The sequence below is a fragment of the Artemia sp. Qi Xiang Cuo genome, chromosome 18, assembly GCF_049724085.1.
Source record: "Artemia sp. Qi Xiang Cuo chromosome 18, ASM4972408v1, whole genome shotgun sequence".
NCBI classification, from domain to species: Eukaryota; Metazoa; Arthropoda; class Branchiopoda; order Anostraca; family Artemiidae; genus Artemia; species Artemia sp. Qi Xiang Cuo.
In genome coordinates, this window is record NC_142811.1 from 18,272,425 (window position 1) to 18,299,661 (window position 27,237).

The 27,237-nt window shown below is 36.0% G+C and overlaps 1 protein-coding gene and 1 pseudogene across 2 annotated transcripts in view; one reads left to right on the forward strand and one right to left on the reverse strand.

Annotated features, from left to right (window-relative positions):
- The window catches only part of LOC148941276 (bifunctional glutamate/proline--tRNA ligase-like), a 92,327-nt pseudogene extending 87,518 nt beyond the window's left edge, over positions 1 to 4,809 (reverse strand). Inside the window, exon 1 of the transcript XR_016143260.1 lies at positions 4,736 to 4,809. The product of XR_016143260.1 is annotated as a bifunctional glutamate/proline--tRNA ligase-like (transcript). The remainder of the gene's footprint in view (positions 1 to 4,735) is intronic.
- Positions 4,810 to 15,329: 10,520 nt separating this feature from the next.
- LOC148941277 (uncharacterized) overlaps positions 15,330 to 27,237 on the forward strand; it is a 48,695-nt gene continuing 36,787 nt past the window's right edge. Inside the window, exon 1 of the mRNA XM_089104296.1 lies at positions 15,330 to 15,370. The gene's annotated coding sequence lies outside the window, so the exon portion shown is untranslated. The remainder of the gene's footprint in view (positions 15,371 to 27,237) is intronic.

The following is a 27,237-nucleotide window of genomic DNA, read 5'->3' on the forward strand; positions in this document are numbered from 1 at the left end:
TAGTTTTAATGTTACTCTTTACTTTCAGTAAGGTATAGTAGAGCAAGTGTAAGGGTTGGAGAAAGCATTTTTTGCGGCACAGGGCCCAAAAATTTTTGAAACAAACTATCAAAAAATGCTATTTGTCTTTATATTTTCATTCCTTTGAAAACCTATTCAAGAAAAGAGAATACTTATAGAAAATAGGCTATTATGCAGCAAAGGGTCTAAGTCTCTTTGAAATTCAGAATTTGAGAAATTTCATTTTACTTACTTGCCAAATGAATAAATTGAATCAATGAATGATTTCAGTAGATAGCCTAGAACAGTATTTTCTGGCAAGAACTGCCATGAAAATATGCAAATTACCCTCAAACCATGCTTTTTCTTTTGATTTGTCTCTCACATACATTTGCTAGGAGACAATTAATCTTAAAAGGCTGTTTTAAGCTGCCAGGCAGCAAAAAAATTTTGGATTGGCAGTAATAAGTGCCTTTTTCCTGTGCATTTTGCTTTTTTCATATTTTTGTTTAAGATGGTTTCTGAAATTTAGGATAGAGGAAGAAGCAAGGAAGGTCTGGATGGGGGAGACTGCCCCCTCCCAAAACAACTATGGAATCTGCTTCAGCACAAATAATTTTGAGCTGACTTCATAAATTGATGACAACAATTATTTTATTATTAAAATGTCTAATAACTAGTGTGCATTTCCGGGAAGCTTGAGGAGATGCTATATAAACCTAATAGCGCATTTTTGTAAAAAGAAACGGGAAAATAGAAAAAAAAAACAACCATAAAGAAAAAACTGTTCTTTTTTATGTAAAAAGTAGTGTAAAAGTACTACACTTTCTCAAAGGTGTTATGTTTGGAGAAAAGTACTACCCATGACAAGTGGCAACCCAGACAAGAAGTTAACAAATTGCTAAAAGCTAATATTTTCAGATTGGAGACCCATTTATTTTCTGGACTCGAAACAAAGAAATCTTTGTGTCAAGCAAACCGGCATTATTGATCACCAAATATTTCATGCAAAAGCAGTATGCCTGGACAATGGCCAAAACGCTAGAAACATGCATGTTTTTAGGTGATAAAATTAAAGACTTGAACAAATAATGCCAATATTATCTTTCTAATAATAAACCAAAACTTATCAAGTATACTTTTCTTTATTTAAGCTTTATGTGTTGAAAACAAACAGCTGTCTTCTGTTTTACAACAAAAAAAAGAACAGAAACAGAAATAGATCTTCTGTTTTTGATTGACCTGTTCTGATTCATCCTAGACCTGTTTTTTTTTCTGTTTCTTCCAAAAAACAGAACAGTGCCCATGCTTACTTTCAACAAGATAATAGAAGAAATACATAATGGATCAATATAGTAACTTGTAGGTGCAAGTTAGCAGAAATTCTAAACACAGAGAAAAACAACAAACAATCTTAACAAGACGACTCATAATCATAGCAATATAACAGAAAAAAACAAGCTGAAATGAAAGAATAGGAAGATCAATGAGGTTCCATATTTGACCTTAATATTAGAAATATTTATAATTTTTAATGTTACAGAATAAGCAGGACAACAATGCTTGATCATAGTCTCAGATCAAGGTATGATCAGAACAATTTAATGGCAGCATAAAATGGATCCAATTGCAGGTAAGCTTCTTCCTTGAAATGCAACTTTCCATCTGAAGTAAACACATTTATCACACAAAATTTGCAAATAATCTTACAGCTTGTATACCGCCAAGGTAGTAGCTATATTATTGACAATAATAAAAACACAACAAAGGTTGTATGTTTGCTGCATCCTTAGTATTCAAAATGGGTGCAAACCCAACAGGAAAAGAACAAAATAATCATAATATATGCTAGTAGAGTGAAACACAACAAATTGTATTTAAAGGAATTGAAATTACAAAGAAAATTGAAATTAAAAATGAAAACAAGGTGTGGTCAAGACATAGAAAATCGTCCTTGAACAGTTCTAAAATATATCATGACTGCCCCATGCTATTTTTTTTTTTAGTCTTTTTTTTCAGAGGGGCATGAAAACAGATCTTTACTTTTAGAGCATCTAAAGATAAATGCGTTTTTAATGTTTTCATTTTACCCTTTTTAGTTATTAGAAATTCCTTGAAGACAGAAAATTGAATCTCCTTATATTTTATTGTAAATATTCAGATTCATGCTTTCCCCCTCTAGCCAGACAAAGTTGAATAAAACCATTGAAAGTGAATTTATAGCCCAAACTAGGTCCTAAAGAGGTATTTGAAGTATTCCAGTTTATGTGGTTTTTCCATGAGTATCTTGGAAAGTTGATAATTTAGGTGAGAAAACTTTGAGGAATAGCAAAATACAAATCAGCAAACAATTACCAATAATTTGCATTGAAAAATCTGTTTCCAGGATTTGAACTTGAGTTCTCATCAGAATTAAAAATTTTGTGTTCATTGTTAGTACTTATTTTCCTAGAATCTGGTACTTATTTTCCTTATACTTTGGGAAGGAATGCAAGTATGAGGTTGAAAACATCTCATCAAACCTGTAAAATTACGGTTACAGCTTTTCTAAATCTTGGAAAGTTGTTGAGCTAGGTGAATGACACTTTTGTGAAATGACTCAGAGCCCAAATTGGGATCTGTAAAGGTACTAGCCAGTGTACTAGGAGAATATAAGTTTCAGAAATGGAATGAAGTTCAAATAAAATTCACAAAAAGTAATTTACCTTTTTGTATATTTGTTGAACATAACTCAACAACTTTCAAAGTTTGCAAAAAGCTAATATACTACAATTTTACTTGTCTTTGGTTGTAAATCTATCTGTTAAAGTATTTGTTCTCCTAGCATAAAATTTTTTCAAGACAATAAAAAGTGAGGGCCTAGAGGGAGGCTCAAGCCTGAATGTGGGCATAGTTGTTAGCTGATTTGTATTTTCCTATTCCTCAAAGTTTTTGAGGAATAGTTTTTGTATTTTGCCATACCCCATAAACTGGAATACTTCAAATACCTCTTAAGGACCTAGTTTGGGCTATAAATTCACTTTTGATGGTTTTATTCAACTTTGTCTGGCTAGAGGGGGAAAGCATGAATCTGAATATTTACAAAAAAATATAAGTAGATTCAATTTTCTGTCTTCAAGGAATTTCTAATAACTAAAAAGGGTAAAATGAAAACATTAAAAATGCATTTATCTCCAAATGCTCTAAAAAGTAAAGATCTGTTTTCATGCCACTCTGAAAAAAAAAGACTAAAATAAATAGCATGAGTTAGTCTTGATATATTTTAGAACTGTTCAAGGACAATTTCCTATGCCTTGACCACACTTTGCTTTCATTTTTAATTTCAAAATTTCAATTTTCTTTGTAATTTCAATTACTTTAAATAAAACTTGTTGTGTTTCACTCTACTAGCATATATTATGATTATTTCATTCTTTTCCTGTTGGGTTTGCACCCATTTTGAATACTAAGGATGCAGCAAACATACAACCTTTGTTGTGTTTTTATTATTGTCAATAATATAGTTAATTCCTTGGTGGTATAAAAGCTGTAAGGTAATTTCCAAATTTGGTGTGATACATGGCAAATTTTGTTTCTGATGTAAATGGGAGGTAAGTTTAAACTTTACCCCCACCTCCCTAATTTAGAAATATATACCCTGAATTGGCATACATAGGGGAGGGGCTGAAATTCATTTCCAATAGAAATGATTATTATATTTGTAATCAGCATAAAAAAGGCATTGAGTGGTATATTCACTTTATGCATAAGTCAATAATAGGATTTGGTAGATATTTACCATTTTTTCTTAATATCAGTGATAGAATATTGTCATTAACTCTTATATTAAATGCTTTCATAAAGTCAAACAGAAGACAGTTTCATGCTTTCTCCTAACTTACAGGAACAGTGCCTCCTACTAGGATATCATATCCTGTTGTGGCACTCTAATCTTGGCTCAATGTAGTGTACCTAGTGCACAAAGTCATATCACTTTTGTATGCTATGTATTATGAATAAACACTTCTTTCTGTAGATGCTTGTCAAGACAGTTTTTGAAGCTGTTTAGAGTTGGTGCTGACACTACTTCTTTGGGTAACAAGTTCCAGTCTTTAACTTCTCTAACTGACCAGAAAGAAGATCTCTGTCTAGTTGACGCTGTTTGTTTCTGGATTTTTGCAGAATTACCCCTTGTATAGACATTAGTCTGACTACAGAAGAAATTGTCAAACTTGGTTCTATCTAGATCCTTTCTCAATTTGTAAATCTGGATCATGTCCCCTCTTTTTCTTCTATAGTTTAGACTTGGCAGCTTCATTTATTTCAGGTGCTCTTCACATGGCATTTCTTTTAGTCCAGAGAGTTCGTTGGTGGCATGTCTCTGCACCTTCTCAATTTTGATAGCATCGCCAATGTATGAGGGACCCCAGACCATGTTTCCATACTCAATGGTTGGTCACACAAGGGCTTTGTAGAGTCTGGTGAAGGTTTTAGTGTCTAAATGCCTGAAAGACTGCCTGATTAGACCAACCAGCCTGCTTTTTGCAATGAGATATGTGTGTTGGTGGAATTTCAGCCCTGAGTCTATAAGGATCCCCAAGTCTCTTTCACAATCTGTGTGTGATAGCTATGACTGACACAGTGTTTGGTTTTGATAATGTAAGGGTGCCATTGATGTTTTTAGCTCCTATTATGTAGAATGATAAAATTCATACAGACAAAAGTCCCACATCCAGAATTTTACCAGCTAGCCTACAGGCTAGGTCTATTTACGGTAGGCTCTCTATTCTTACCTAAAGGTGGATTCGCCTTAGCTGCAGACAATTCCATGGTTCAAAATTACTTCACAAGTAGTGGATTGCAAATGAAGCAATAGAATAGATATTTATTCAGTTGATGACTGGCTGGTGAAATTACAAGATTAATAACCGGAAAGCAAGGCTATAATCTTTTCTTCGCGTTTTGACTTTTCTTGCGAACAAATGGGATACCACCAGATGGCTAACTTGACAGTGTATATATATGCAAATCTTTAAATTAGCCAACCGGCCAACCAGTATTTTAAGCCTAGGGGTCCAGCTGGACAAAAGGAAACATATTAAGAAAACAATTCTTACTCCATAATATGCAGAATAATCCTAGTTAACACATTTTGCTGGGGGAGAGCCTTTATCTTCACTTATTTCCTTGTTTTTCCAGTTCTTCTAAGAAATTCATGAATTTATTAGAGCCTATATATTCACAGAATATATACCCCCACCCCCCTAATGTGTAAATATATACCTAGAATTGCATCCTCAATATAAATATAACATCCATTTGCATCACAAATGAACTTTACTCCCATATTAGCCATGTGGTGGATGTCCCGAACAAATTGTTGATCGACAATAGTTGCGTTCGTTTTAGCCATCCCTCGTTCTTGGTTTTACCGATCCACCAATTTTTGATGGGTAGGGAGGTCCAGAGCCGCGTTTTCAGGCTCAGCGGGTTCGAACACGGGTTGTTCTCGTCTAGTTTCAAGTTTCTAGTTTTTCGTCTAGTTTTGTCTAGTTTCAGCAGTTTTAAAGCTTCAAACCTGTGTTTGATACACTAGATACACTGATGCAAAATGGTTAATGCCCTAGACAAGAACAACCCGTGTTTGAACCCGCTGAGCCGTGAACAACCCGTCTTTAAACACGGGTTGTTCGTGTCTAGTGCATCAAGCGTTGTGCAGCAGTGCATCAAACACGGGGTCGAAGCTTCGAACCCGCTGAAACTAGACAAAACTAGACGAAAAACTAGAAACTTGAAACTAGACGAGAACAACTTCTTCTTCTTCTTCTATTTAACAGCAGGCGGGCTTTTCAGTAACACTATTTAGCCCTTTTCCTTTTGCTTCACTCTGTGGGCTACAGAGCTACTGGCTTGATTGCCTCATATTTATTAGATATATTCAGATATCTTTCAGCAGATCTTTCGACTCTAGGAGTTCAAATATAAGATGATAGATGTCGATTTCGATACTCTGTGTGCAGGTATAGTTGGCTAGGCTCTTGGCTGATAGTGGGATTTTGTGGTGTTTGAAGTATTTTAATAGTTTAGAAAGCAAGGTATGTTGTGCAGACGTCAGCATATTACATTCAAATAGGCAATGGTCAATTGTTTCATTATTCATATTACAATGCCTGCAAAGAGGGGACAGGGGACAACCCGCAGGTAGGAATAGATCTTCTTCTTCTTCTTCTATTTAACAGCAGGCGGGCTTTTCAGTAGAACTATTTAGCCCTTTTCCTTCTGCTTCACTCTGTGGGCTACAGAGCTACTGGCTTGATTGCCTCATATTTATTAGATATATTCAGATATCTTTCAGCAGATCTTTTGACTCTAGGAGTTCAAATATAAGATGATAGATGTCGATTTCTATGCTCTGTGTGCAGGTATAGTTGGCTAGGCTCTTGACTGATAGTGGGATTTTGTGGTGTTTGAAGTATTTTAACAGTTTAGAAAGCAAGGTATGTTGTACAGACGTCAGCATATTACATTCAAATAGGCAATGGTCAATTGTTTCATTATTCATATTACAATGCCTGCAAAGAGGGGACAGGGGAATTGAACCACTTGAATTAGAAATCTTATATGAGAATGCAAGGAAATTTAGTCCATTTGTTCCAGAACGAATTCTATTATAAATTTTAGAAAGATACTTATTGGGAAAGGGGGAAAGGATAGGATTAATCTTATTAAAATTAATATCTGATAGCCTCCATCGGTAAATATCTCTAATTGGGATTGGTCTCCCACTTGGCTGGTCAATATTTATAGCATTTTTTGCTATTTCATCAACCTGATGATTACCACTTATGCCAGAGTGGCTAGGAATGTACTGAACGTAAGTGTTTATGCCACTTGAAGCAAGATTATCAATAATACTGAGACAATGATAAGTGTCAATGTCCAACTTATATTGAGGAGCTGAGGCCAGCAACTCAAGGCTTGATAAAGAGTCGGAATAGATGATAATATTATTCAATTTTTCAATCAAAGATTGGTTTTGCTTAAGGTGTTCTAATGCCATGATTATGGCATTTAACTCAGCAGACATTATAGATAAATTATTAAATAATCTCTCGCCCATTGCAATTTTCAGGTGAGGAAGGAAAACACCACTTGCAACCTTCTCATTCATTTTTGACCCATCAACAAACATTTGGAAGTGATTTTTATAGGTAATTGTATTAAGTTCTGCAAATTTTTTCTGAACAAAAGCAATGGGGGTTAAATCTTTATTCCATTTTGAAAATTCAGTATTTATTATGGGAGATGACCAATTCCATGGAGGGGATTGGGGGAAAGTAGGTGCAATAGACTTTGCTGGTACAGGGAACTTCTTTTGAATATTGGCATACTCATCTGCAATACCCCTATACATGGCTGGATTTCTTAACCAATTATGTAATGTGTGTGAGCTATTTGATTCAATTTTTGTAAGATGTTTTATCAAGAGAAAGCTACGTCTATCCCTTATTGTTGTTAATCCACTCTCCATAAGCAGAAACTTGGTGCTTGTGGGTTTCCTAAGACCAAATATGAGACGTATTATATCATTTTGTGTTGTTTCAATTTTTTGCATCTGGGTCTTTGCACATGCACCATATACAATGAGCCCATAATCAATATGGGGTCTTATATGTGATTTATAAAACTGGAGTAAGGTTTTCTCCTTACAACCCCAGGGTGTGGAAATAAGTCTTTTTAGTATATTTGCTTTTCTATAACATTTTTTTATTGTGTTTGAAATGATTTCCTAACAAAATTACTTTCTTTGCTTTCTTCGAAATTCGGAAGTCAATTAAGGCCATGACTGCCAGAGAATAAAAATTTTTTACTGAAAATGCGTAAAACGTACCTTTATCATTACTTTTGGTTGAAAAATCTTTTTCGAGAGTAGGGAGCATTTATTTCGTTATCAAGACTAGCACTGGATACATACAAAAATTATTTCTGAAAATATGGACTAAAAATATCAATATCATATCAGTAACCGAAAATTCAAGATCATTTGCTTTTCTTTTTTTTCAGTAAAGCGCAAGCTATGTTCTGGTCTTGAGTAGGTATGGGGGTTGTCAGCCATACTTATGTTAATATTTGCTTGTTTTGAGTTTGATTCGGCTAATTATTGTAATTTCTGTTTGTTCAGAATTCATTTACTTATTGGTATTTTTTGGTGGATACGAAAACCATGAAAGGGTTTTTAAAAACTCGCTAGGGAATGCTGAAACTGATATCTCATTACGGACAATGTATAGGCCGTAGATAAGCCAGGATAATATGTCTTGGTATCGATTGTGAGAGAATAAGACGAATGAAACGTTACATTTCAAGGCTAATAAAATATGTGACTTCAATCACAAGAACAGTAAGTGAAGCAACCCATATGCAAAATGGGGTAACGAAGCTGCTCTGTATGAAAAACCCAGTAAAATGTGATATTCCAGAGAGCTTTACTAGAAATAGCTCCAATAAAAATGATAAAATAGCCCATTAATTAAACAACTTGGGCTATGTCCAACAATAACAGAAAAACTGATTATACTCAGATAATAACTGATCATACTCAGATAATAACACAAAAACTGAAATCATACAAAACACAAAGGAAATTGAACGGAAGATTATTTAAAAGGGTAATTGTTTCTTGCGGTGAACAAACAAATGAGCTAAATAACTTCATTAATAAAACAAAAGCACCACTAGCACCTGATAAACACTGACATTTCTGTCATATGTAGGACCCCTGCTCATGGGCGTAGGGAGGGGGGGCCGCTGCCCCCCTAGTCCTTCGAATTTACAGTAGATATGACTGAAAAGCAGATGGTTTGGAAAAAGCAGTTGATAAAACTCCGTCACACTATCGACTGCCCCCCCTCCTAGACCCGATGCTGCCTAATGCTGCCTTCGCCCATGCTGGCCCTGCTGATACCACTATTATATCAGGGGCCAACACTGGTACCACTGTTCATACTGGTTGCCTTGAGGCTATCAGTTATTTGATATGGTGTGCTATAGGCTACCACTCTTTGGTCTCTAACACCACACTAGTCCCACAGGTGGTTTCTTTTGAATAATGGAACGGGATCAAACGACTTAAATGGCCAAATTATGGGCCACGGATGCCACAATCTGGGTCACCACTAATATATCTAGCTATCTCTTTGGAGGGTAAGCGGACCCCCTTCACTTTCGGTATACTAGTGACGATGTTTCTCGAAAACTCTTTTCCTACCCTACCTGGGTTCGGGGAAAATAATATTACATGGTTGTAGAAAATAACTCACTTGTATTCTCCCAACGGTCAGATCCATAGAAACATATATGTACAAACTCTGAAAGCTGACCAGAACAAAATCACTGCTTCTATACAAAGAGATTGGTATAGGAGTGCTCCCTAGATTGACCCTGGCTAATCCTATAAATGAAAGCTTCAATCGAACACTTTTTGAATACTATTAACTATCAATGGCCAAGTTCAGGAAGACAGAAAAAGATCTTAGCCCAAAAGTTTACTTATTGCAATATCACTGACATAGCAACGGGACTTAGCAGCGCCAACAGGGCCCCTGGCCCTAATTATTAGATAAATCTCCTTTTTATATCCTAAATTCATTGCCACTTTAGGACTCTGCATCACCCGTTCCCATTTTAACATAAACATCCTGCAATCTTGCTTTTTGCATTGACTTAGTAAATTCTCTGAGTCTCGCTAATTAGTTTCACTTTAAAAGTAGACAGTCTGATGTTGACTCGTCGGCAAGCCAAAAACCAGTGTTTAACGATTAATGACGGGGTAGTGGGGGTAAGAAAGGAGAGGGTAAGCCATTTTTTTTACATAACGGTAGCGAGTGTTTTAACTCTTAATATTTATGATTGGCTAAACTCTAATGAGCTCTTCTAAACTTCATGCCAAACAGAAGCTTTAGGGTTTAGATCGTCTTCTGATCCTAACTTGTAATAACAAAAATTTGTATTTTTCTGTACAGGATTACTTTATCACTTTTTGCCTAGAGAGAGAAAGAGCTTTCGATTGGAAAAAAAGATCCTATACTATTCTAGATATCTTTCTCAAGGGAAGATAGGCTCTTAGAAAATATAACCATGAACTTGTGCCACCGGGGGCCAAACACTGTGGCACTTACTCTCTTTAGATAGCACACTTCTAGCAGCTGGGCTTCTAGTAACTGTATAGACACCACGGCCCAAATACTGGCAGGAGTAGCACCCGTTGAACCAGTGTCTCGTCACCAATAGTTCACGAGGGACCAGGACCATGTGGTACTCACACTAGTGCCAGTGTTGACCCTGTATTACATACACTGGTGGTATCAGTGCTTGCAGTGGCGATGCTAGGATAATTACACTTGATAATTTCATTTCTGTGCTCTAGCTTCCAGCGTGTTTCATTACATTTTTTTTTTAAATCTGCCGATCAAGGATTATCATCCGTAAATTTTTTCTCTCTTCATAAAACCATCTCACTATACCATGTATAGAATAGTTCGGGGTAATAAACTGTAGGTAAATGAGTGGCCCGGCTCAATAGTAACCGAAACTCTAAAAAGTGGGATTTCGATATTACTAGATACATCAAAAGAATCAGTGTATTGTGCTGATTCCAAATATATATGATTAATGAAGTTTAATGTTACTCATCAAAAGTTTTGACTTTGAGAAATTTGCCTGATTTTTGAAAAGCGGGGGGGGGTCCCTATAAATTCAAGGAATCTGGATTCCTTGAAAACCAAGCCATCATATTCAGCATATCCGAGAACCCTGCTATAGAAGTTCAAGCTCCAATCTGCAAAAATGTGGAATTTTGTATTTTTAGCCAGAAGAAAGATCACGAATCCATGTTGAAATGTTTTTTTTATTGTTTTCTTTTGCTCAGGGGTGATCACCATCGAACCAATAGTCCAAGAAAATCGAGAAAGGGCGCATTTGAACAGAAATTAAAATTTCTGGTGCCCTTTTTAAGTGACCAAAAACATCGGAGGGCAACTCGTCCCCCTACCATTCCTTTTTTTTTTTCTCAAAGACATCCGGTCAAAATTTTGAGATAGCTATTTTGACAACATAGTTGAAAAGTCCAGTAATTATGCCTTTGGGCATAGCATGCCACCCTACAACCCCTGGGGAACGGTCTGTAATTCATGAAATTTGCCCACTGTTTACGTATTGTTTTTGGTATTAGGGAATATAAAAATATTTTCTCGGGGAGGTTTCCAGGGAGGGGGTAAACTTCCCAAGGGAAATTTTACACTGAGCAAATATGCCAGAATTCATATACGAGATCCTTTTTATTTGTCTTAGTTTATCTCTACCGACTCACTTTAACATGTGGAGATGTTAAGGGAAATTGTCCAGAGGGAAATTCTTACCGGGTTGGAACTGTCTAGAGTACCTTTCCGTTGGGGGAGGGGGGATTTTCATGGGAAAAATTCTCCATGAGGAAGTTTTCCACTAGATAAATTCTGCAGAGGGAATTTCCCGCGGGAAAAAACTTTATACTAGGGGCAAGTGGGGGGGGGGGTATTTGCGGAAAGAATCTTCCTCGGAGGGGGTGATTTCCTGGATAATCACAAAAACGATCTGAAAGTAAAACATAGTTCTAAGGAAAAATTTTCAGGCAGAATTATCCGCAAGAAATTTTCTGAGGGGAGTTCTCATCTAAAATAGAATTGTCTGGGGGAATTTTCTTGGTAGGGGAGGGTATTTTCTAGTATTATTTAAAAACGATCAGATATTAAATAAAAAAACAAGATTTTTCAACTGAAAGTAGGAAGCAACATCACAACTTAAAAAGAAACAGAAATGATTATGTATGAAAAGGGGGCTGCCTCCTCTTCAGTACCTCGCTCTTTACGATGGAGATTTTATGGAAGCTTTTAAAAAGGCTTACTATTCTAATCAAACGGCCTTTAGTTTTCAAGAGTCGTTCTTAAGGAAATGGGACAAAAACTCAAACTTTATCGTAAGGAATGAGGTATAGAGGGGGGAAACCCCACATATACATAATAATTTCTGTTGTTTTAAGTTTCGATGTTTCTCCTTACTTTCAGTTGACAAAAATTGTTTATTTTATTTAATAAATGAGAAATTTGTACTGTTTGGATCTATAATAGTACTAGAAAAAACTCAACAGTTTTTATTTGTTTCAAATCTCACATACTGAAAACTGGGGAGGGGGGGATAACATTTTCAATCGTTATTTTGTTTTTAAACGCAAATGAAAAATTTTGCTCAGATCAATCATCCTACATTAAGAATATTTTCAGCAAGCCAGGGGTTGAGAATGTATTCTTGAAATTTTGCAACCAAGGCCATAATTCACTCATTTTACTTTAATGCTCACTGTTCAACTTTGGCAAAAAAGGATTAAAAATAAAATAGGTCAAATTAATGTAAATGAATAAATTATGTAAGTGAACAACTTATTTTATGTAAGAAACATATTATTTTTTCTTAGTTTAAATTGGATTGATCAGATGAAACTACGAAAATGCAAGGCTGATTAAATTTTGCATTGAACCATATTCTTTTAAGAAAATTTACTTGGATTTCGGATTGAATAGCTAAATAAATCTTGGGTGAAATTCAGTTAAATCCTCAACTTTCTTTTCAAATTTGCGGATCGATTTTAGATTTTGATTCGTTTTTAATTATATTCAATAACAGAATTTATCACTAGGAGGCTTCCTTCGCAGAATAAAAATAAATTGTATTACTGAATTTTGGTACTTCTCTACCGAATTTCGGAACTGCTATAGAAACCAGATCAAAGTTTTAACTCTCTGAGATTTTGCTGTAACGCCCCTGCCTGCTAGAACGGAGATGGCAAGCAACATCCACTTTCTTTTATATGTATTGATGCTTCCATTGTCCAAATTTTGTCCTAGTTAAGGTCTTTTAAACAGGATCTAATTTAAATGCTATAATTTGTTTACAAAACCTTGTTGTTTTTCGTTTTTCTTCCTTTTCACAAAAACGTTCTGCTGCTTCCGAAGAACAAAAGCTGCACCCCCATTGTGACAAACATTCGGCTGAAAGGTATGATACTGTGCTTTCTTGATTTCTATGAGTATAACGACAGGTAATACAAAGGACAGATCCAGAGGGAAGCGATCGCGAGTGTTTATTGAAAAAATTATTTTAAATGTTTTCACTCTTATAACTTTAAGCTATGAAAAATTAATTATGATTTTACGGAATAAATGTGAGTATATGTATATTAAACTGACAATGCATATTTTTTTCAGTAAATTCATTTGATTTTTTTTTCAGTAAAATACAAATTGTATTCTGGCTTTTAGAACGTATAGGTTCAGAACCCTACTCAGACTAATTTCTGCTTTTTTTTTAATGTGACTTATTTTAATTTCTGTTTGTTTAGGGCTTCATTTATTTATTGATACTAATTTGTGGTAGTTGTATGCTTGGTAAATTATTTGATTCTATTTTTGTTCATTTTTGGTTTAATGGAGTTCTTTCCCTTTTTTTTTAAAAACTTATTTTGTTCAATAGGGTTTTTTGATTAATTTTGAAAAAAGACCATTGATCCTGAAGTTTTTGAGTGTAGTTGGTTTTGTTGCATTTTTCTTGAACTTATACCCGTCATTATGTAGTATGTGCCATTTAAGTTCTAAAGGGCTTCAACAGACTCGTCTGTTTATTAGGATTTGAAAGACTCATCACTTGGGGAGTTATGAACAGATTTGAAACCGTTCCTTATAAATAATTCTGGTTTGAAAGGTTCGATACCGTAATTACTGGGTTTCGTTGTGTACAATAGCCGGTATACAGAAACACAGACGCAGATGGAAGCAAACGCATGCATGTGTTGAATAACAAGAGATTAAAAAATAGACGACGGTACGTTACTCGAGAAAAATCGGTGACACTACAAAACTTTGTGGCGGCTTTCACGGTGCGCTGCCGTTTTCCCTAAAAATCAGCTATTCACCGTTAAAAAATCAAACCGGCGTTGCTTCGAGGTCTACCATTAAACAGCTGGGCACAGGTTGCTGATTTCGGGAACTGATTTCCAAATCAGCACCGATTTTAAAAGAAATCGGCGTCAATTTTAGCTTAAAAAATTTTCTAGTTTTCGGCACCGATTTGCAAAATCAGCGCCGATTTTCATCATGATCATCACAACAACAAAAATAGGGCTATATACAAATAAATTGTCATCCAGAGAGGTCTGCGGTGAAAGACCCCGCTACTGAGCTGAGAACTAAGCTGAGATCAATCATGCAACTATTAATAAACTCCAGTTGACTATTTGTGTCCATGACTTTTTGTTTTGAAAATCTCGCGCAATAAGTTTTTCTTACTGCTATTTTTTGTCCACTGATGCTGAAATTGGTTCCCGAAATCAGCTGCGTGTGTCGAGCTTAGACCTGATGCAAGTTTTTAGTTTATTAAAGGCAAGTGTGTTTTTGAAATGTTTTAAATTTTTAAATTTCCAATACAAGGTATTTTTTATTTCTTTTTGTTTTTTAAAGAAAAACGCCTCTGATGTTTAGGGAAATACTTTGTATATTAAGGACTATATAAGCACGATTATTATTATTTTCCTTAAATAATTTTTTGGAGTAACATCCAACAGTAATCAAGTCCACAATGGTTGATTTCATGGCAATTGTACCCCAGACCCCCTGATAAGATCCTATAGCCCTGGTTGTGTTGTAAAATTGGTAAATTTCTAGGTGGCAATATAATTCAGCTAGCCTAATATGAAAGTGAAAACATCATTTGATGCCTTTTTTTATGTTCTTTCACAATACAATAATTGCTTCTGTTGTGAATTGCATCTTGAGCCCCTAAAGGTATTTTATATGAATTAGGCCTATAAAAGAGCATAAAAAAGCATCAAATGATGTTTGATAAAATTCTACTTTAGCTACTTTTGGCTATCTTGGAAAGGGGTTAAGTTAGGAAAATGAAACTTTCAGGGATGGGTCTACGTGCTAAAGTATGTCCCGGAAAAGTAATTTGAAGTACATACCTCCACTTCTTCTCTCTCTCTAGAGGGTCCTGAAATTTCCCTACATGAAAGGTCTAGTTATCATTTCTTTTTCTCTGACTTTAGTTCTGAAAATGGAATTCCTGTTATTTGAGTAGAATTTTAAGCCAAATCAACATTGTTTTTGTTTTTTTATTTATTTAGGAAATGTATTTATATATCTTTAAAACTTTATAAATTGGGATTGAGCAAAGTTGTAAAGCTGAAAACAATTTTGTTGTACTTCATTTAAGCAGAAGATCTGTTTTGCAAAGTTTCACTTTTATAACACACATATTTCTTAGGGTTATCTAAGGTCAGCACCTTCTAGAGGGAGAAGGATTGGAGGTAGGTACTTCAAAATACCTTCCCATGACATACTTTAGTCTGTAGACCCATCCCTGAAAGTTTCATTTTCTTAACTTAACACCTTTCCAAGATAGCCAAACGTAGCTAAAGTAGAATTTCTACCCCCCCTAATATGCAAATATATACCCTGAATTAGAATATACCCTGAATTGTCAATGGCAGAGATTCAAATTGCAAAATTCACCTCTATTTTTGACAGTGGCATTTGAAAAACTTGAATTGGTAGGAAAACAGGTAAAATTCTACCAAATCATATTATTGACTTACGCATAAAGTGAATATACCACTCACTGCCTTTTTTTATGTTGATTACAAATATAGTAATCATTTCTATTGGAAATGAATTTCAGCCCCCCCCCTATATATGCAAATTCAGGGTATATATTTCTACAACCTAGCCTAACCTAACCCAGAATTGGCATATATAGGGGGGGGGGGGTGTAATTCAATTACCATAGAAATGGTTATTATATTCGTAATTAGCCTAAAAAAAGGCATTGAATGGTGTACGAATATAATAATCATTTCTATTGGAAATGAATTTCAGCCAATACTATCTGTAATACAAATACTATCTGTAAGCAATAGACAAATCAATAAAACTTAAAAAGGAAATAAAACTTCGGGAATGGGGTGATCCGATTGTTTTGTAGCTTGGAAGAGAGGGGGGTACCTTAAAGGCTGCATTTTGATGTCCAAAACATCTCAGCTCTCATTGTGCCTTCAAATAAATACAGAACTAGCTCTAAAGCGGAGACAACAGGAGGATGGAGGTAGAAATTGTTTGATAATCCCCAGGCATTTCTAGTCTTTTTTTTATAATCAAAAGTGATTGGAGACCACCCAACCGCAAGAGGTATTTTTTTTGTGGGGGGTGGGGAGATTTTCCACAGGTAGTTATATTCTGGGAGGGGGGTATTTTCCGTGAGGTGTTATTTTCTGCAGGGTATTTTCCTTAAGGGATGTTTTTTGCAGGGGGGGGGGGGGTAAACGGCAGCTCTAACTGTCTACATACTGTAATTTTTTTCCACTTTGCTTATTTTGTTGTTTTCATTTTGTGGTATTTTCTACACTTGTAGTTGTTTATTGTTTGGTTTGCAAAAGGTTAATTACCTGCTTTGCTGCAGTGGTTCAGTTGCACAAGTGTTCAGTTACATGAGGGCTCAGTTGCACAGTGGTTCAGTTGCATAATGGTTCAGTTACATGGTGGTTCAGGTGCATGGGGGCAAGGGGTTCAGTTGCATGGGGGTTCAGTTACACAGGGGTTTTGTTACATAGGGGTTCAGTTAAATGGGGTTGAGCTGCATGTGGGTTTAGTTACACAAGGGTTTAGTTAATTGGGGTTCAGTTGCCTGGTGGTTCAGTTACACAAGGGTTCAGTTATACAGGGGTTCAGTTGCCTGGTGGTTCAGTTGCATGGTGGTTCATTTGCCTGTGGTTCAGTTACATGCACACCATTATAAAGTAAGAATTGTTTTCTTAACATGTCTCCTTATAAGCAGTACTGGTCCCAAATTTATACTGCTATAAAACCAGTTGAGCTGAGTATTTCTTTTTGAGCATCACTTACAGCTTAAAGTGAAATTTTTTAATGATTCTGATTCTCCTGGGCTTAGAAAAGGTAATGCCCTTTTCATCTAGAGTTTGACCAAGTTAATTAACTGTCAATTTTATCCGAAGTAATTTGTTTCACAAAAGTTGTCTTAGAATAAATCTGTCCAAGGTTGACTAGGATATGTTGTTCTAACTTTAAGATCATGTGTCCAAGATTGGACAACATTTTTCAAGGTTAGGCTCAAGCTCTAAACATGTGGTCTAAATTAGGCTCCACTGTTGTCCATCAGTATATTTGAAGTTGTGACTATTGTATATAGTTTAGTTATTCAAGCTGATCACTTGCATATTAAGATGGGTTTGACACAAACAAGAGTGAAACAATCCTCTTTCTCGGTGGCATAACAGAGATTTTACAATGATTTAGCTGCTGAAGAGATGATTAGGCCTAGCTGTCCAATTACTGGATATCCACATGCCAGGATGTGTGTAAAAGCACAGAACAATTTTTTCATAACAAAAACTAGACTGATGTGATTTATTCTCAAAGTGCCAGGTGCACTTTACTATGCTGCCCATTCACAGATAAGTAATTTTGAAACAACACAAGAATTCTGTAGCTGCCTATAAACTGTCAGATGTCTCCCAGGAACGGGAGCTGAGAGTTTGGTATCACCTCTCTCTTGTATTACTTTTGGCTCATCACTCATCAGTTGCCTTCAGTTCATGGCTTCAACTATCCCTAAATTTTTGGGAATTTCCCTGTAAATCTCTGTATCTCCCCTAGGGGCACCAAAGATTTAAATCTGGCCCTGTGTATCCAGTAGTTTATACATTTATATTCATATATTCCATAGGCCTGTGCATAGATGTATTACTAGCAAATCCCATGAACTTAGCAATGTATACATCTATGAATTGAATGGTATGTTTTTATTTTAGTTCTAATAATAGAAAAAAAAAATGTAACAAAGGGTCATTTTTGTTTAGTTTGGCTCAAAGTTTAATTTGTGAGGATAGAAATTATTATATTCAGAAAGGCAAATCAAGTGGTATATTCGTCTTTTAGCTAATAAATTAATAAAGAAGAATACTTACCAAAACAGTATAGTAATAAAAAAAGGTATTATTGAATTTCCAAACTCAACATTTTTTCCAATTATAGTGGTCTCTACCATAATAACTGCACCCTCTCTCTCCCTTAATAGGCCTGATATAGCTCTAGGCTATATATAAAGCTTCTCAAGGAAACATTATAATGACAGAAAAATCAGTTTTTGGTATATGGGCCTAGACAATTTCTATCCAATCATATTTTCAGGTCCCTTCCATCTTAATCTCTGTTTTTAATCATCACCTTCAATATTTAGAAGCGATTTATTTATCCACTTTTTGTTTCCTCGTTTGAAATATTTGTATTCTTCTTGTTTTTTAATGCAATTGAAAGATTTAACAGTTTTCCATGAAATCCAATGAGGGAAGTTATTACACTACTGGGACCCTCAAATATTTCTTCCTAGCACAACCCCCTCACACCGACCCGTCTACCCATCCAGTACATTCCCTTCCCCCTCCCCCCATGGAAAATTCAAATCCAAATATTCCCCCCTGGAAAATTAAAAAAAATGCCTTTTTGTATTAATTCCAAATACTTAAAGTTCATTAAGTTTAATTTTAATTAACACATCAGCACTAATTAACTAATTAACACAAGCCAGATAAAATTTGCTGGATTTTCCAATGGGAAACATCTCCAAAACAGAAGTGTAATTTTCTATGGGACTGGGGGGGACTGCCCCCTTCAGACCCAAGTTTGCCCCCCCCCTCCAGATCTCAGTTCCCCCCCTCCCAAGCTGAAATTTAGTTTCTGCAAAAAATTTGTCAAAACTAAGATAAGCCTGCAAAATTCAAGTATCCAGAGAAACAGGTCAGTTTTCTTTTATATATGTTTGCCATTATGGTAATTAATATATGGATCATTTTTCAGTTTTCACTGTAATTTTCAATTTATTTGGAAAAATTGGCTCAAACTTTGCCCCCCCCCCCTCAGGGGTGGCTCGAAGCACACAGGCCAGGGGGGGGGGGTGTGAAACTTCTTTTTAACAAATTGTATATCAAATTATACGACACGTAATTAACAACAAATTTAATAGAAAATAGTTTTTTATCATTTATACTTATCTACGGGAACAAGGAAGGACAAAAAAGGAACACTACATGCGCAAATACACAACTAAGAAAAGCTTAAATCTGGAGTCGCCTCTTCTTCAAAATGGACCAACGCTGAACAATCTTGTTTAAGTCTACACCATCGGTGAGGTCTTTCTCACTCGCCAACAACATGCAGGAATCCAGTCAAGAATAAAGCATGGCAGTTCTCAGCCAATTCTTCACAAACTTGAGTTTGCTGAATGTTCTTTCAGCAGCTGCAACTGCAACAGGTGCAGTTGCTGCCAATTTGCAGAGACAACTGGCTTGCTTAAGCTGACGGTTCCAGCGATGTCCTTCACCAAGGACTTCTCTGAAGCAAGCAGCGCCTTGGCAAAACTGGAACAAAACTTCAAGCTCTACTTGAAGACCAGTAGCATCTGGAGCTTTATTCTGGCTTTGGGAAAAATTTGTTGCTTGCTCAATATCTTGAACTGGGATACTTTTGTTCAAAGGAGGCTGGAGTAAGGTGCAAAAGGACAGAAAATCGGCAAGGCAAGCTCTGAGATTATATCCCATCATTGTAGTCAACTTGTCAAGCAAGATTCTGAAATGATGTCTATAGAACTAATACATTGAGATATCGGCTTGACTTAGAGCTTGGCTGTCATAACGAGATGGTCCAAGTCTCCGACGATGGTGGCTGATGAAATCAGCCTCCGGTCCCGCTTCCAGCTTTTTGTTAAACTTTACTGCGCTGGTAATTAAACTGTTCATTCTTTCTCAAGATATTCTTTCAAAAAGTTTCTTCGTAGCGTCTAGCATCTCAATTGTGTCGATGATGTTCATCTCCTCTTCTTCAAGCTTTTCTGTTGCAATCCTGGCCTTGTACATGATATTTTTCATGAACATGAGGCAGGCGATAAAATCGAAGTTGAGAATCCTTTTCAGGGGGCCGCTGGCTTGTGCTTTCGTCTTCGTATCGGCGTTCTTCATCTGTTTTATTTCGTCAAGGGCTGAGACTATTGCTTCAAACGAAGTAACCACTGCCTGTTGCAATCCTGGCCTTGTACATGATATTTTTCATGAACATGAGGCAGGCAATAAAATCGAAGTTGAGAATCCTTTTCAGGGGGCCGCTGGCTTGTGCTTTCGTCTTCATATCGGCGTTCTTCGTCTGTTTTATTTCGTCAAAGGCTGAGACTATTGCTTCAAACGAAGTAACCACTGCTTGTATGGTTTCAGCCCTTGCGGTCCACCGGGTCCGTGATAAGTTTCGGAGATTAAGGCTGTTTTCAATCGAAGAGAGTTTTTCTTTAAGGGCGGCAAAGCGCTTTGTAGATGAAGAGAAGAACACATACATTTCTTCGAGGATATTGAAAAGCTCAGCTATGAAGAGAGATGAATTACACCTATGCTATATCACGGTGTTTATTCTGTGGGCCTGGCAGGGTATATAAGGCACACGGCGACTGAGAAGTTCTAATACTTTTTGCTGGGCTCCATTAAACTGACCAGACATTGCACTTGCATAGTCATACGACTGAAAAGCTAGTTCATCCAGCGGAATTCCTCTCCTTGTCAGTGTTCCTATTATAGTTTCTGCCATACCCTGACCAGTTTTGTCATTTGCCTCGCTAACATCTAATAGTCTCTCTCTAGGCATCCCTTCCGAGCTGATGGTGGGGATTATGACTGCAAGCTTATCAGAATGTGAAGCATCGGGTATCGTATCCGCCATCAAAGATTAAAATTCTGAATCCAGGACTTCGTCAAGGATCTTCTGCCTGACTTCTGCTGAAAGCAATTCAATAAACTCGTTCTGGGATATTTTTTGTAGATAGGTAACTTTGTATGGTCTATACCGAGAATCTTATAACCAAGCTTCAAGAGCAGGCACATATCTCGCTAGAAGTTGGACAAATTGAACAAAGCTGTCGTCTTGCTCTTCCGTTCTTCTAAATGCAATGCCTTGTCTCACTATGGTTCTTGCAACGTCGAAACGAATTGTCAAAATTTTCCCGTGCGTCTCTTCATCTTTTGCATGTTGCAAAAGCTTAGCTCGAGTTCGTTCGTCGAGTAGGAAATCAGCATGACCATTACTGCTGAGGAAGTGACAATAATCCGACAAAGCTGCTTTGTGTGACCCGGAAGAGAAGTGACTAGCCAGTTTTCCTTTCTTTGCTTTTCCTTGGCTCTTCATTTTGTGCCATTGCCGCCCACCGTCTTCCACCCACGCTTTTTCGGACTGGTCTCTCCACGGACCACTCGGGAAAAGCAAGCAAACGAAGCATAAGGCAGCATCTTTCTCGATACTGTACTCTAAGAACTGATAATCTTCATACCCGCCGGGGTGAAAACGACACTGTTTCTTTTTTGATATTGAATAAAAAAAAACAAGTTTTTTTAACTGAAAGTAAGGAACGACGTTAAAACTTAAAACGAACAGAAATTATTCCGTATATGAAGGGGGCTGGTTAGGTTAGGTATAAAATAAATTTTTTAGGAGGACACTCCCCCACAACCCTCAGGGCAAGGGTTTTAAGCTATGCCCTGGGGGCATATAAGGTTTTTATAGAGGGCGTTGTTGTAGAAACTTCAAAAAGGGCTCATTCAATTGGATATTGAAAGGACTAGTGCCATTTTTAATAGTCGAAAGCGATTGAAGGGCAACTAACCCTCCCCCCTCTCTCTCACGCCCACCTTTTCCTCAAACACATGCAATCAAACTTTTGAGATATCCATTTTGTTCAACGTAGTTGAAAGTTCTGGAACTTAGGTCTTTTAGGATGATAACCCCCTCAGAGCCCTTAGTGCAAGGGTTGTAAGTTATACTCTGGGGGCATATTAGGTTTATATAGAAAATTTTTGTGGAAATTTCAAAAGGGGCTCTTTGTATGGGAAATGGAAATTGCCCTATTCAATAGCCGAAAGTGAGTAGAGAGTAATAACCCCCCCTCTCACGCCCACTATTTACCAACACGCATTCAATCAAAGTTTAGAGATAGCCCTGTTGTTTATTATAGTTGAAAGTTCTGGATACTGATAAAAATACAAATGAATGTGCATTGTCAGTTTAACATAAATATATTGATATTTAGTAATCAAAATTTTAATATTATTTGATTTATCAAAGTTATAAAAGTAAAAACATTTATATTTTTTTCAGTAAAGTGAACATTATGTTTTGGCCTTTAGAAGGCATAGTGGTTTTGAGTCCAACTAATGTTAATTTCTGCTCGTTTTGAGTTTGGCTCGGTTATTTATTATAATTTCTGTTCCTTTTGGGTTTCATTTATTTATCAATGCTGATTTGTGGTAGTTTCACGCTTGGTAGATTATTTGATTTTATTTTTGCTCATTTTTTGTTTAATGGAGTTCTTTACTTTTCTTTGAAAAACTTATTTTGTGGAATTTTTTTTAATTAATTGCCTAAACCTTATATATATATATATATTATAAAAACCTTATATATATATATATATATATATATATATATATATATATATATATATATATATATATATATATATTTATATATATATATATATAATTTACAACCCTTTTATTGAGGGCTTTGGAGGAGGGGGGGGCTTGGTTGTCATCCTCAAAGACCTAATTTCCAGACCTTTCATCTAAGTTGAACAAAATGGCTCTCTCAAAATTTTTAATGGATGTCGTTGTGGGAAAGGTTGGCGTGAGCGGGGGGTTAGTTACCCTCCAATCACTTTCGACTATTAAATAGGGCACTAGCCCTTTTAATTTCCAATCGAATGAGCATTTTTTGAAGTTTCTACAACAACGCTTTCTATAAAAACCTTATATGCCCCCAGGGCATAACTTACAACTCTTGCCCTGAGGGCTGTGGGGCAGGGTTCTCCTCAAAAAAATAATTTTTATCTGGAAATCACCTACTCTGAACAAAATAGCTAACTCCAACTTTTGAGTGGATGTGTTTGGGGAAATAATGGGCGTGGAAGGGGTGTTAGCTGCCTTCCAATTAGACCCCGAAGCCACGCCGAAAAGTCGGCGGCGCGCCACCGAAAAAAACGGCGGCGCACCGCCGAGCTTGCAACAGCGCGCTGACGCCGCCGCTGATTCTACCGGCGGTGGCGTCACTAATACGCCGCCGTTTTTTTCTCTTTTTTTCTTACCGATCTCGACTGTCGGGCTTCATCCTTCATCCCGGCTAATCTGTTTCTTAAAGATAAAAACTGTCATCTTGAGTTCGTCATCTGTGATTCCACTTCTACTTGTTTTGGCAGTAGAATATTTATTTTTGAACTTTTCTACTTTAAAATATTAAATCTACTTACTTTCTACTTATTTTTGAAGGCATCTACTCAAGGTTGCCACGGGATGTACCAAAGTACTATTTTAATACTTTTTTATCAAAGATGTACTTTTTAAGAAAACAGGACTTGCCGAATACTTTTCAAAAAGTACACTTTCCTCGTAAAAAATAAACAATTTCCGGTAATTTCGTTGATAAACATTCGTACAACAGGCTGTAACGCATAACATACTAAGCTAGCAATAGCATCTTTATTTATCGATTTTTCTATTGTCTTGTGATGCTGAAGACGCTTTTAAATGCTGAAGACATTAATACATTACAGGACAGGTTAGAGACAAACAGGCCATACGGCAGACAACATCTTTATAGTATATATTCAGTTTTAGTCATAAGAAGAATAATCAATCAGATAGACAAAACATCGGTAAATATTATTTTAAAATTATAGTCTAATAAGATATTATAAAATAGATAAGTCATTATTTAAATACTGGGTTGGGGGGGGGGGTACACAAAATAAACGGTCGCAAAAACATATATCTTAAAAAAAGTAATAAAATAGTAAACAGATTTTTGTTTAGTTGATTAATGTTTTGAAAATTATTTTGAACATTATTTAACCAGATAAGTCTGATAAAATTATTACTGTTCTATGTTCTTGAAGTGTTCTCGGTCTTGTCTAATATACCAAAATCAGTGGAGAATTTTTGACGCAAAAAACTAGTCAAGCAGCTTCTATAACCTGAGAATTGCTATTGTGCGCTAAGCAAACAGGGGTTTCTAACTCTATGAACAATATTCCTTTAGGGTATTAGGGCAAACCCCTGTCCCTAGGTTAGGTTAGGTTCTGTCGTTAATATATTCTCTGCGTCCCTCCTCTCACCCTACTGTTCAAATACATAGCCCAAAATTGTTTCTAAACTATTGAATTTTCCTCATATTGTTTAATTTAATTATCAATAATAAAACTTCGCTTCTCGAGTGGTTGTTGTGTAACAGAGAAGTACCCTGTTTTTCCCGACATTTGCCTTTTATCGGATTTTTTTAAGTCTATTCTTGTTTAACCGTTTACCCTAATCCCTCCCTTACTTAATCCCTGAATATTAGGTATCATTGGCGTAAATTTGAGTACGGGCTACCCCCCTCCCCCTTTGATTCTTTGCCTCTATAGACTTTGAAAAAAATGCTTTGAGGGTTTGTTTTATTTAAAAATGTGGTACTTATGGATTATACGAGAAACACTCGAGAAGTGAAGTTTGGTGGTACTGGTGCATTATACGTCATCCACCGCTATAGACTGTACAACTTGTACAGTATATCCTTGTACAGTACAAGGATATACTACACGAAAACCAGACAAATGGGTATTTGCTAGATAAATTGATCGCAAAGCGTGGTTTCTCTTTGAATTTACAATATTTAAACTATTGTTTTTTGGGGTTTAGGGGGGGGGGAAGGTACCTAGGTTAGGTTAGATTACGTGTTTAATATATGCTATGCTTTACTCCATCCCCCCCTAATGTGCAAATATATAGTCAAAATTTATTTCTAAACAATTTTATATTCATCCTATTTTATTTCATTTGCATTAACCAAACTCTACTTCTTTAGTGGGTACCGTATAATGCACAAGTACCAGTTTGGCTAATACTAATGAAATAAAACAAAATATGATGAAAATACAAGACTTTATTAGCATAAATGGGAAAACCACTACAACTTAGAATTATGTGCCCAGAACACAGGTCAGAAATGTTGGTTAGGTTAGGTTTTACAATTCCAATGATATTCCTTCTCGTGCGAGTACAAAGTAATGGCGTCTCCGTTGATCCACTGTTTTGTTTTGGGCTGCAACTTCTTATCCTGTAAAAACATGATTACTTGCTCTTCGGTTCTTGGCAAATCTCAACTCTTAATTTGAACATCCATGGTGATACACTTTATTCTATCACCATCACGGCGGCACCCAACGGGGGGGGGTTTCAGGGGATTTGACCCCCGCCCCGAAAATTTTTTTTTGACTCGTAAAAACGTAACAAAAATGGATATAAACAAAGCTTTTATGCGTTTTTTGATTTTTTCTAACCCCCCACCCCCCAAAAAAATCTGTTAGTAAAAACACCTCCAAGCAACAATCTTGGGGCTGGCCTTGATAACTATGCAGTGTGAAATACCCGAGCCTTGCGTTCTATTATATTCGAGATCAAAATTTTTGTCTCGTATAATAAATACGTGCAGAAAATTCTTTTGAATATTCATTGAAAAAATTTCACCCCCCCCCCCCATGCTAGAACTGGCCAGGTAACGTTTGTGTCCCCGGTCATAGATAATTTTGTTATGTTAAAACCACGTCCAGCCATTTTTATAGTTGGGGCTCTTGGGGCTCATTAAACCAGAGGTTACTTGGAAAACCACTAGGTCCCGATTTCTTTTTTAAAAGGTCATACATGGTAATTTTGAAAGGGTTTCCAAGTGTTTTACCCCCCCCCCCCCCTCCCACCACTCCATAATGTGCAAATATATACCCAAAATTATATATTTTCTCTGCATTTTCCCATGCGTCACTCCTGTTTCAACCTGGTTAGCCATAAATGAAAACAACGCCGACGAATTCAAGAAACAGAAAAAAAAAATTAGGCTATATATTTTCGTACATTACTTGGGTGGGTAAAATATAGTTCAATCGTATTTAAAATCAGTTAACCAAAATTTTTCTGCATATAATAAATTAAAAACAAAACTTTCTTAACACATGCCCTTTCTCAATGACCCTAATTCTAGGCTTACGCTATTTTTTGAATGTAAAGTAATTATAATTTTTTGAAACTGCGTTCAGTTCAGAAAGACACATGAAAACAGACTAGTAGCCCACCCTTTAAAAACAAAACAAAAGATAAATGATTTTGGATTTGTTTAGGGACGAACAAAGGAGGAGGGGAGGTCTGGGCTCTAGAGTCCTAAAACTACAAATTTTTTAGCTTTTTGACCATCTGCATCAAATGTATCAGCTTTTTTTTACACTTAACCACACCCTCTCGACCTCAAATGAAAGTCATAGTGACCTCAGAATTATTGCTTCAGTATAACTAATATCTTATGATCTTAAACGAAATTTCAGAAGGATAGCCGGTATTTGGGACCAATCCATTTAGCTTTCCGTAGTGTTTTGTTTTCAGTAAAACAAATTTGTCAATCAAATATTAATGGGCTCTGAGAAATGAGCCACCTCAATCTCATTTCTATTTGGAAATTTCCCTCCGGTTGAGGCTTGACCCGTATGTTAATCTTAATTATGCCCATTTTAGGTATAATGGTATATACTTCTTGTTTCACCTAATCATTGGTTCTATATGACTGTTGATTATTTTATATTTGTTTTAGAATTCATTTATTATTTGTACGTATTTTATCTTTTTTTTAAATTATAATAATTAAATTACTCTTTTTAATATTTTTATATTTTTACATTTAATTGAAAAGCACTGCCTTTTACTTTTTTTTTCTAAAATCTTATTTCAAAGCTTTTTTTCAAAATAATTAACTTCAGTATTTTCAATTATAGTAGAGTTATAATATATAAAATAAAGAAAAAAGAAATAAACGGGACATTTTTTATATACGGTATTTTATAAGAACCAATACTGAATGCAGTTTCCAATTTATAAGTTCTGCAAAGATTCCCAACTGATGCTGTTCCGTTTTAAAAAGTGTCAGAATTTGCTGGGATATCTACTATGTTAGGCACATACCTTTAAGTTCACCTTGATATTACACAGCAAAAAGGGCTCATCGTCATAGTAGAAATAATGTAAACCTATATTCAAATGGAAATTGACATGGCTTTTGT